The 12,588-nt window shown below is 36.1% G+C and overlaps 1 long non-coding RNA gene across 1 annotated transcript; it reads right to left on the bottom strand.

Annotated features, from left to right (window-relative positions):
• Positions 1-378: 378 nt before the first annotated feature.
• Positions 379-5,280, bottom strand: LOC138872042 (uncharacterized). The gene is made up of 3 exons (XR_011400459.1): positions 5,097-5,280; positions 4,929-5,008; positions 379-618 (listed from the first exon to the last, which is right to left on the bottom strand). It is a non-coding gene; the product is annotated as an uncharacterized lncRNA (long non-coding RNA).
• Positions 5,281-12,588: the final 7,308 nt, after the last annotated feature.

Here is a 12,588-nt window from a genome sequence, read left to right as displayed (position 1 = left end):
AAAAAACTATTGGAATTAATTATTCACAATCATTTGAAACTAGATTTAACCATAATTACTAAAGCTTATTAAACTTAAACGTTGACTCATCTTGCTCAAACTCGCACCATGGATTAATGTTCTTAGCCTTGCTATGTTGAATCACACATTAAAAGCATCAAGCCTGATGATTCTACGAAATTATTGGCCTATTATATTTGCCTAGTATTTGCGGATCTTCGTCACTAACAAGATTCAAAGATAAAAAATAAAAAAAAAACCTCAAATTGCTTCTATTCCAATATTTGCAAATTCAAATCTAGATTTTACTAACCCCCCCCCCCCCCAAATTAAATCGATTTCCCATATTGACTATTTACCAATTTGATTTGAATGCGATTTCAAACTAAAAAATTTAACAAAGCCGAAACTAATACTTATGGTGTTCATACTGACACTCATCCAATAGCTCCGCAATATAACGCTTCACATTATACATACTTCTACCATTCATATAACATGAAACACATAATAAATATCTAACTAAAAATACGAATATTCTATAATTAGAAGCATAAATCTTCTGGCCATTTCATTTCAGCTTCAATGCATATGTCAAAATGATTCAGAGTAGTGTAGCTGGTATTTGAATACAAGGAAAGGAAGAGTAGGATCAGCAGCAGTAGAAACAACGCAGCAACAACAAACAAACATTAGCAGTAATGCAATAGCCCAGAAACAGAGTTTGAAAACCGGTGGAGCAGTAACCCAAAAACCAACCAGACTTAGGAAAAACCAAGCGAAGACCCAGAAATCCCAATAACTATCACAGACACGACAGAATGAACCCAAAAAAAAAAGAGGCAATGGGATAATTCTGATTTTTGTTCTTTAAGACTCGAAGTAGAACACTCTCAAACTATTAACTCTCTATGATTTCTGAAAATCAGTTCTTTTCTCTCAATCCTCAACTCTCAAGATTAAAAGTCTGTTTTTATCTCCTCTTTAGTTCTGAAATTTCTCTCTCCAAATTCAGTCCCCCTTTAAGTGTCAAATGGGTCCTCTTTTATATCCAAAGCAAGACTCCTCCTTTTCTTTTTACCTATTTCCTTTTTACTTTTTGAACTATTATTACTACCCCTTTTTACCTCTTTTTACTTTTTAGCCCAATATTCTTCTAATATGTATACCTTTTAACTTTTATTATTACCTATACTATTTCTGATTTTTAATTAAGTAAAAGCAGTCAACACGGACCCCACGGTTCCCCCTCTTTTTTAGTGGTCAAAGAAGACCTCGTTATTAACCCCCCTCCTTTTTACTTTACATCATTATGTCTTGTTCCCCACTACCACTTAAATAAATATATTAGATTCCCACTACCATATGTCTTGTTCCACACTATAATATTTTATTATTATTAGAGCTTAGTGGACGGAGCACTTAAATTAAATAAATCTGCAATTGGTTAATTCCCGTATTACCCCTAAAACTATTGTTACTGCCCTGATTCAAAAAATCTGTTCAAACTTCAAAAATTATCTAAGAACTAAAATCAAATTACCAGCTATAACCAATTCACCTAATCAATTAACCAAAATATAGTAGCTATAACCAATTCTTAATCAAATTCAATCAGCAAATTCAAACTAAATGATGAACAACAAAGAAACAACTGGAATTATTTTGATTGGACAATATTTTTAAACAACAAACCTACTTTTAGATTCAACAATAATAACAAACAAGTATATTCAAATCACTAAGTTCAAATTCAAATTAAACTTAAACGGAATAAATAAACAGATTCAAATCACTAAACTCAATAATCAATTGAACCTCAAACTAAATCTAATAATATTACAACCATGATGAAGGATTCAAGTTATCAAACTAACACACTTCTATATTAAAACTAAATTCTTTTAAATGAATAAAAACAAACTGAAGAAATAATCAAGAAACGATAAACCACGAACAAGAAAGAAACAAACATACACTGATTTCGGATCCGAGAATATCAAGCAAAATACGGACAGAAATGAAACTTAAACCAACTAACCGGATCGGAACAACGACGAACTCAAACGGAAACCAATCTGCCCGGAAACTTTGAAACCAAAACAACTCGAATCTGCCCGGAAATTTTGTATATTTTCCGATTGATTTCAGGAGATGAAGCTGGACGACGAAAACGACCACGAACCGGATGACGAAGATGGGTGAGGCAGCAGAGGTGAAGCAGCAGCAGCCATGACGTTCGTCGCTTGGTTGTTCCGACGAAGATGAAGGAAACAGCGGCCATGGCGGACTGGCTATGCAAGTCATGACGATGGGGGTGGTTCCTAGCAGTTCGTCTGGTGAAGGAGGCGGGCTGACTGGTCGACGCTACTGAGGGTCGTTTGGTGGTTGACGGACTGTTGTTTCAGGTGGTCGTTGCTGCGTGATCGAGCTGGAGGTCGTTCATGGCTGGTTTGGTTGCTTGTGATGAGGAGATGAAGCTGAAGGGGTTGTAACGATGGTGGGGACGATGAAGGCGAGAAAGGCGAAAGGCGCAGCCATGGTCAAAGTTGGACGAAGCAGCAGCAGCCATGGGAGGGGAGCTTGGGGTGCTAGGGCTTGGAGAGGATGAAGAAGAGAGGGGGGCGGGTAGTTTTTTAGGTTTAGGGTTTTGTTTTGTGAAATGAAAGATAGGGAGATAGGGGTGTTGGGTCTTTGGGGTTATGTACTGCGTCGACCCGGGTCGAAATGGACCGGGTCGTAGGGGAAGGTTGGGTATCTTTGGGCCTGTGGTTTAAAATTGAAGAAAAGGCCCAATTCGGTCTTTTTCTATTTTTGTTCTTTTCTATTTATTCAATTTCCTAAAAAGAGTTACTGAATAAAAAGAGCAAGCATCTGTTTGTTTTGTTGGCATAGGAGGGTTTACTTTGCCATCCAATTCTTTTGGGCTTGTCACCATCCAAATTTAGTTCCACTTATCACTGTGCTTGCCAAATTATACACACTTTATCCACTGGTCAGTTCTGTTTTTTTTTTCACTGGTCAGTTCTGTTCACTATTCATCGCGAAATGTTAACATGAATTGCAAATGATTAGCGAAGGTCCAATAATCAGAATTACCCACTTAACAGGACCAGCTTATCCACGTGTTTCATCCTCCATTCGCCTTTCAGATCGGAGTTACTCTTATTAGTTGTAAAGATGAAATTCACACAAATACTTTCCACCGTCTACTGCAAGAGGTTCACCACTTTGAAAAAATCAGATGTCAAAGCACAACGCTCAAGTTCATCATCCCAAGCCCAATTAGTCAAAATATCAATCAATCAATTGTTCTTCAATTTCAAACTAGTTGGGGTCGACTAACGTAAGCGGACAATAACAACTAGTTCAAATCTTGAGTAGTTTACATCGCCTATATGGATCCTTTGCTCTTGTTATGTTCTGCTCTTAGCTACATCAATACTGTTTCGGAGATTGTATGGCTTTTGAGATAACTTCCTTTAATGTTATTTTATCTCTACTTCATCCATTTTATCAACTCCAGTCATCATAATGCACCTATATGCTTCATGTCAAGTCTACGTAGGATATGGTCAAATCATTTCATGCAACCATCTCTCATTCAGCCTTTTACGCATTCTACTTATATCTTTGTTAGATGTGATCATCTTTTAATCTTGTATGACTATGCATCCATTTTAATATTTGCATTTTTAAGACGCTCATCTTGTGCATATGTGTGACCATAGAGATACACTCACTCTAATATAACATCGTTGGTTTAAGCATTCTAATGGCTTTCACTTTGTGTAGGATTCCTACTATAGATTCACAGAAAATCTGGATGACGCGATGCTATGGAATAGTGGATTGGATTTGGTCTCAAAGGTAACTGAACAAAAATACCAGATATACATTCACGCAATGACATCACCTAAGAATCAGAGAAAAAATGCTCTAAGACCTACTTCAACACAATGCTTAAAGACTTACTCCACATCTACTTTCAGACATAAATGTGTCATTAGCCCCCAATAAAGCACGTAATGTGAACTGCCATCAAGGATCAGAAACAAGAAGTTGCATCATGAAAAGACAGCTTGTAATCTGGTTGACATCATTCAATTATGGTAAAGGCTTTACAAGGATTGAGTCAGTTACTAAACTGAAGAGAGAAGAACAGAAATCCTGGTGTTTACAACATGATCAATTAGAAGCACACTACTTTAAGAACTTATCCTCCACTTTGAACATTAACAATTAATAAGGCCTTAGTCGAGCTTATTATTGTACGGTGACCATTCAGGATAGAAGATTAGGTAACGGCAAATCATCCAGAGAACATCAGTCTAAATTTTATAAGAATTTAAACATGTAAAACCTGGCTTTGAAGGGACTACAACTAATGAGCCATACTCGAGTATCAAAAACTGTCACTCTAAGCCATTCTCTGCACCAGCAAAAGAATGAAAGGTGGATGGAACAGAATGTGAAAACACGCTAAACTTTGGTGTTCTCTATCTCCCGCTAAATTTGTTTGGCAGAAAGGAGTAAGCAACATAATTAATTTTTCCCATTTGCTTCAGCTTTTGGGGCAGAGTTACTCTATATCTGTCGAAAAGTAGCAACTGGTAACCTATTATTAGTCAATGTACTCTAGCTCGACACTGTCATCTAAAAATTACTTCATCCATTCCAGTTTATGTAAAATTGTTTCCTTATTCTATATTTGAAAACAATTAACTTTATACATTAATATTGTACCCTTGATAAGAAATATTTACGGCCACAACTTTCAAATGTTTTATATACATGCAAGTTTAAGATGACAAGCTTCAATGATTTAAACTATGTTGCATAAATTGGAAGAGAGGGAGGAAATAAAAAAGGAACGACAAATCCAGTTCAAAAGAAACACGCAGCCCAAAGTAGGAAAGAAAAGAGACCTGCTTGAGTTCCTGGCGTGGCAAATTGGACAAGGCAAAGAACTTAATGGCATCGCCTCCAGTGAGACGTCCATCTCCATCTGATACAAAATACCCCAAATTCGCGTTTTCAGCATAAAATTCGTGAGTCGGATCCCATGGATAGAAAATGAGGAAAAGGGAAAATACCTGAATCGGCTAAGCTAAACCACTGTTGATAGATTTTCTCATGCTCTTTGGAGCAACGATTAATCGGAGAAGTATCAAACTCCATTTCTTCTATGGCTTTTCAAAAAAGCCTCCAATATCAGCGCCCTTCTTTTTAGGATCCGCTTTTTGTGTTTCTATTTTTCTTTTCCTTTTTTTTCTTTTTTGAAGATATAAATTAGTTATAAATAGTGTATCATGTCTGTATTTTCAGAAAGAGTTTAAGTTTTTAGGTTAAAAAAAAATATTAACACACTCATATCATTTAAAAGTTTTGTCTAAATTAAATCCAGACACACAATGACACATAGAAAATAAAACTTACCCGTCTTGTAATCCAAATACCAAATGGGACTAAAGTAATGTTTCAATGTAGAATTTCTATATATTGCATCTTAAAGTTGTAAGATTATATTAAGTGGGCGCTTGGAGATAAGAATTGTGAAATTCTGAAAAACGTATTATATATATATATATAATATTAAATTGAAAATAATATTTAAAAATTAGAATTGTGTTTGGACATGAATACAATTTGGAGCTGATTTTGAATTTTTGTGAGTGCTTTGAAGTAAAAATTTTGAAAAATAACTTTTTGTAGTTTTTCAAATTCGGAAAAAATTCAAAATTAAACTTCAAGTGAAAATTTAAAATTTTTATGATCAAACATTGATTCCGAAAAAAAATAAAAATTTTCAAAAAAATAAACTTTTTATGGCCAAACGGCCCTAAATACTCACTACGACCATGTCCTTCCTTTTCCTTGCGACCCCTCCAAAAAACAAACAAGAGAGAGAAAAAAATCTTGTGTTATAAATCAACTTGCAGTATAAATGTCATATCAGATACAAATTGTAAAACCAACTATTTTTATTTATTAGCTGGGGCAAGAATTTCTTTAATGTAGAAACCTTTGCTTCTCCTTATGACACAAGAAAAGAAAAAGAAAGAGTTATATCATTTGCTCTTATTATTATCTCTGTTCATATTATTTTTGGTAATTACTTTGTTTTTACTATATTACTTTTCTTTTAGGACACTTTAAAATCATTACGTATTATGTAGTGTTTCCAGCTATTTGTTCTTTATTAAAATTGTTTTACTCCTATGCTACTCTACTATCTCTATATACGTCCCTTTTTTTGACATATGTTTAATTCTAACATATGTATATTTTTTCCAATATATATATATATATATATATAATTCACTTAACTAAAACATGACGCTAGTCCTACTACGATTTTCATTGGGCGAAAATTATTTACAACTCCCAACTTTACTTCAAAAATCAAACCTCCTCCCTACACCTCCCTTCAACGTTGAATAATAGACATTTTCCCTCTTTATCCTACATAATGTCTATTTTGCTCTTGTTATTTGTAATGATCTGGCCGGTCGTTTTATGTATTTGAGTCTCGTTCTCCTATTTGAATGCTTCACGTATGTGTGTTTGTGATTTTGTGACTTGCGGAGTTGATTGATTTGGCTTCGGGAAGGTTTGAGAGTGAAATGAGACACTTAGTCTCATTTTGGAAGCTTAAGTTGTAAGAGTTTACTAAGTTTTGACTTTTGAGTAGACGACCTCGGATTGGAGTTTTGATGGTTCCAAAAGATTCGTACGGGAATTTTGGACTTAGGAGTATGTACAGAATTGGATTTGGACGTTCTTAGGGTATTTTGGCTCTATTTGCAGAAAGTTGGCAATTTGTAAGATTGGAGAGTTCATAGGTTTGACCGGAGGTTGGCTTTGATGATATCGGAGTCGGATTATTGTTCCGAAACTTGGTATAGGTTTGTTATGGCATTTGGGACTTGTGTGCAAAGTTTGGTTGGAATCCGAGTTGGTTAGGCTTGAATCGGACGCTTGGTTGCAAGTTAGAAGTTCTTGATTTTAAGAGAGTAATTTTTATCGTCAATTCTGGGTTTTGATGTTATTTGTGGTGTTTCGAGTCGGTGGACAAGTTTGGAAGGTATTGGGAATTGTTGCCACGACTGGACGGGGTCTCGGAGGGCTTGGGTGTAATTCGGGGTGGTTTTGGATCATTTTCCCTTTGTTTGGAGTTGCTGGTTTTCAGTAGTGATTCGCAATCGTGGAGAAGGTGGAGTTGGAAAATAGGGTTTCTTCTTTGCATTCACAAGGATGGGACGCGCTCGCGATGTAGTGGCGCCAGGCAGGAGGATTGCCTACGCGATTGCGGAGAGGGTCCTGTGTTCATGTAGGCTTATTAGGGGTAGTGCACCGCATGTTTATGTGGTTACCTTTGTGTTTCCCACTTTGCATGTTACTATTATAGCTATATTTTTACCTTGTTCGTTACTATTACTCCTATGCTTTTACTTGATTTATTGTTGCTACATGTCCTCTTCGAATTCATACCTTTACTTGTTATTAGCTCGTACATGTTACATGCCTCTATTTGTTGCGTGATTTGCTTATTAGATGTCTTGACCTGTTACATACCTTCACTTACTACCTACCTTTACTTGCTATATGCCTTTACTTGTTTCATGCCTCCACTTGTTATATGATTTCACTTATTACACACCTCTACTTGATATATATTTTTATGTGACGTACATCCTTCCTCGTTTCATGTTCTACACTTCTTTGCTTAGCCAGATTGAGTAACTTTTAGATTGGTTGTGTGTTATGCTTTGTGGAAGCTTTGTCTAATATGTGGGAGACTAACTCTGGGAGGTTGTGTTGCTCATCTTACTTGGTTTGAGTTTATATTCCCTAGTTCAATTCCGCATGTTCGTTTTCTTGGTGTTACGTTGTGAACTTTCCAGTGCTTGGTTGTTGTTGAACGATTTCATATGAACGGTATATATATGTTTGTATTGATATTGGGATAGTTGCATGCCGAAACAATATTTATTGATATTGGGATAACAGTGTTTATTGAGATTGAGATCGGGTTACATGTCGCAACGGTATTTGTTTGTGATGTTTGATTATGATCTTTGCGCTTACTTCATGATTATTGTTTCCTTTGTAGAAATGATTAAAAGATTACATCTTGTTTACCATGTCTGTTAACTTGCTCCATAGCTCCCTGGTTGATGCTCTTACCATTATTCGACATATCTCTTGCCTTGTTTTTCCTGCTTATTAGGTACATAGTAAGTGGGTGTTTTTAACTTATAACCTCAACAATACTTCATCAAGGTTAATCATGATACTTACTGAGTACATGGAGTCGGTTGTACTCATACTACACTTCTGCATATTGCGTGCAGATCGTGCAGATCTTGGAGCTATATAGCAGTGGAAGACGAAGCATTGGATTGAAGGCGTACCCGCGTTCCATATTCAATTTACTTCTTGTTCATGGTAGTTTATGATTTAAGTTCTGTTTATGTAAACTTCAAAAATATATTGTATTTAATCTTCATATCGGTTTTGTAAATCTAAATCATAGTGGCTCATTTACTTGTACTATCAATCCTTGGGGTAGTTCTACCGATTTCGGTTGCGGTTTCTATATATATATATATATATATATATATATATATGTGTGTGTGTGTGTGTGTGTGTGTGTGTGTGTGTGATCCGATTGAGGAGGTAATTGATTAGCGAAAGTTTTTAAGAAGATCTCTTAAGGTTGGCACTATGATCCCTCCGGATCTACACTATAAGCAGTTTTGCTGAGAAAAGTGGATATGATAATTCTCAGTTGACTTATAGATGGTTATTTATAACTTTTGGGTCATCCTAAAGAACAACTTCTTAAGTAATAATTAGATTAAATTATTATAAATAAGAGAAGACATATATTCATATATTTGATTTTCATATCTAACTTTTCTATATAATATTGTGTTAAGAACTAAAATATTATCCTTATGGAACCCAATGGTTTCTTGAACCAAGAACATGAAGCATTAAAGTTATTATCATTAGTTTTGTTGTAATTACTTGCAAATCTAAGCCATGTCTTTCTTCCACCCTTTCTCCTCCCCTTCAAAAAATTCCTTATCTTCTCCAACTTTTTCATGTTCCTCCTCCTCATCCTCCTCCAATCCCAAACTCAAAGAAGAAATTAGCTTTTCTAATTTGCAACAATCAATTGATGACTAGAACAGTCCACAATTTACAAGTCTTCATGATGGCTGTTAGTTTCTGTGCGTCCACCAGGCTGTATAGAGAATCGGGTTCTCTGTCTGTTTCCTCTGAAAATACTGATGGACCAAACTATATAACGATCTGGTCCTATATTAGTTTGGTACAGTGCTAAGTTTGTGTTAATCCATCAAATAGTAGAGTACCTGGTCCCTTATCGGGTTCTGCTGTGAATGCAGGTAAAGCTGAATGTAAATAAGGCAGAGGATTTTTACGTGGAAAAATTGCACACAAGGGGATCAAAAAACCACGACCTACACCTGTAGGCTTTTCACTTCACTAACTTGCAATCTCCCTATTACAATCCACTTTACAATAACCCTGTTGCAAAGACTTTAACTAACGTGTGATGCTCTCATCACAAGCCACTCTATAACTATTCTAGTTACAAAGAATTTGACTAACCTGTGGTATTTCTACCACAAGCCACTTTGTCACACTACGGTTACAAAGGCTTTGACTAACTTGTGATGTTTCCACCACAAGCCACTTTGTCACACTACGATTACAAAGGCTTTTGCTTATGACTAATCCTAGCCACAACATAAATACAAAGAGTTTACGGATTTTGGTTTGTTCCTAAGACAACGCTTCTAAGAAAGTCGGATAGGAGTTACAATGAAGAACACGTAACAAAGACTCAACAACCCTAAGGACTTAAGATACCATCAATCTTGGATCAGGTCCTTGAGGCTGCAGCAGCTTTGTTCTTGAGAGAGGTTCTTGAGCACTTGAGAGAATTTTCGTTTTTGTATTTCCAAGTGTTGAACCTGAATCTTATGTCTTGCATAAGGTTTATACTACAGAAGACATCCTTAGTAATGTCCAATCTCAATGGGAAGTGACTGCTGCATTGTCTGCTGCACTGTTGCAGGCAGTCAGTTTTTGCAATTGCTTTCTAATTGTAGTTGACTTGTACTTCTGTCAGAGAACCCTAAGGGACCAGGTCCCTATTGTGTTCCTCTTTGTACAGTTGCAGACAGTCACTTTCTGTAGTTGTGTTCCAGCTGTATAGTTGACTTGTACTTCTGTAAGGGGAGCGCCAAGGGATCAGGTTCCTGATCTGGTACTTGTGCACACTGCCCAGATTGTCTTGAGTTGAGTAACTTGAATCGTTGTACTTTAGTTTATCAGAGAATGAGTGGGCGCTGGAAACAGTGCAGTGCGACAGAATCTTTGTTTCCAGCTGTGTCCAATTGACTTTGTACTGTCGTGAGGAGCCCATAAGAGTATTAGGTCCTTGTCTGGGTTCCTACCTCCTGAAGCTGTAGTAAGTTCACATTTGGATAGAATCCGTTAGATGCAGTGTAATCCAAGTGAGTCAGGTTCCCTATCTGATTCTTGACATTAAGTTTGTTAGATCATCAAAACACAAGGCAAAGATATTGAAAACCTATCAATGGCCCTTAACCAATGATTACCATATTTCTACAATTGAGCAAACCATTCCCCTCGAATCAGATCATGAGGAAATCTAACTTTTAAACTCAAAGTCTATAGAAAAATATAGGCGAAAATACAATTATCTTCATTTTGGTTTAGTACAAATTGTAGCTAGACTTCTGTCCAGGGAAGGTCTAGACACGTCTCTACTCCTCTGTCTTAGAGATTCTAGATTCTTAGACTTCAATGATTCCCTCCTAGGAATGGTAGAAACCATTCTTTGTACCGGTCCAATTTACTTTGATTGTTTTCCTAATTTTACGATGTCTCTTAGAGATAGAAATATCTTAGATTCTTTAACTCTTAATGTTAAAACAGCTAATTATAAAACCAAAACGGGATCCTTACCAGTAGCAATTATTTATAGAATATAGTATAAAGCCATGAGTTCAGCCTTTAATACTGGAGCCATGAAAACCCTCCATAAAGGTGAAATTGTTCTTTTTAAAACAGATCTACAAAGATCTCATCTGTCAATACCAAAACCCATTTCTTGGAGTGAAGTTTCTCTACCAGAAAACTAGTCACTACAAAATGCTACTCAAGCTGAGAAACCGAAAAATAATATGGTCTCTCAGATCCAACAATATTCTAGCGGACCTGTAGCCATTTTCAATAAGTTATGCAAATACTTCAGTAATAGCTAATCCTTTCAAATTAAAAAACTAAAATAAAGCTATTATAGGCAAAGATATTAAAAATATTTTTGAACAAAATAATTACACAAATAAATATTTACAATCTTTTGGTGAATATTTAGTTACAAAACCACCTTCAGCATCTACTAGTTCTAAGCCAGCAGAAACTTCCACTTCTTCAATCCTTTTGTTTAAACCTTATGAGATCCCTAGAACTTTCGCTACTGAACTTCGGATCCACCAAGCTAAAGACTATCCTCAGTTCTCTGACCTTCAACGTAGAATCCTAGAAATTGAGAAAATCCTGATAGCTCAGGATACCCCAACTAACGATTCCTCTATACAGGTTCTCCGAGAAGTCGATTCTGACCAAGAAACCAATTCGCAGTCAGAACAATTTCATGACAATCCTCCCCTAGAAATTTTCCCTATTAGAACAGGATCCTTCAACTGGCATCAACCCCAAAGACTTTACTATTCTAGAGCTACCCATCCGGATGTAGCCTTAGAAGAGAGACCCAATGTTATGCAAAACAATTATAATGCCAATAATATCCATGAATAGAACATAGATGGTTGTTCTGAATACAATATTTTGGCCAAATTACAGCAATGACTATGATAGCCACTGCATACCGAGCTTCTCATAACTGTTCTGACCAGCATTCTACCCATGTCTTAGTATCAGGTTTCACAGGTCAACTTAAAGTATGGTGGGATACCCATCTTAGCGAAGAAGATAAGAACCAAATTCTCTTAAGTTCCGAGTTGATTCAACGGGAGAACCAATTTTTAAGGATGGCCTTACCATTCTTGATTCAACCAACACCTTGATTCATAGGTAGTCCATGTATCTTTAGGGAAAGATCTTCCGAGATACTTAACAATTTTAAGTATAAAACCCGTTTAGATTTCAAATGGTATAAAGATTCCTTTCTTATCCGAATCTACGAAAAACCTAATGGAAATCTCCCATATTGGAAAGAAAAATTCCTAGAGGAACTCTAAAATCAACGTTCTGGTGATGTTATTCCTTACGAACAAATCACCTATGGCCAACTTGCCAGTCTCATTCAACATGTCTCTCTCAAAATCTGTCGACATGATAAGATATTGAGACAATTAGCCAAAGATAGAACACAGGCTCGTCGAGATCTAGGTAGTTTCTGTGAACAATTTGGTTTACCACCTTGTAGTAAAAACCCTCATAAGACACGAAAAAACAAGGATATTGAGATTACGAAATATAGGTCTTCTGCACCTAAGT

The sequence above is a fragment of the Nicotiana sylvestris genome, chromosome 6 (assembly GCF_000393655.2).
Source record: "Nicotiana sylvestris chromosome 6, ASM39365v2, whole genome shotgun sequence".
In the NCBI taxonomy this organism is placed as follows: domain Eukaryota; kingdom Viridiplantae; phylum Streptophyta; class Magnoliopsida; order Solanales; family Solanaceae; genus Nicotiana; species Nicotiana sylvestris.
The sequence above is the reverse complement of the archived record's forward strand: the minus strand, read 5'-3'. Positions and strand labels throughout refer to the sequence as shown.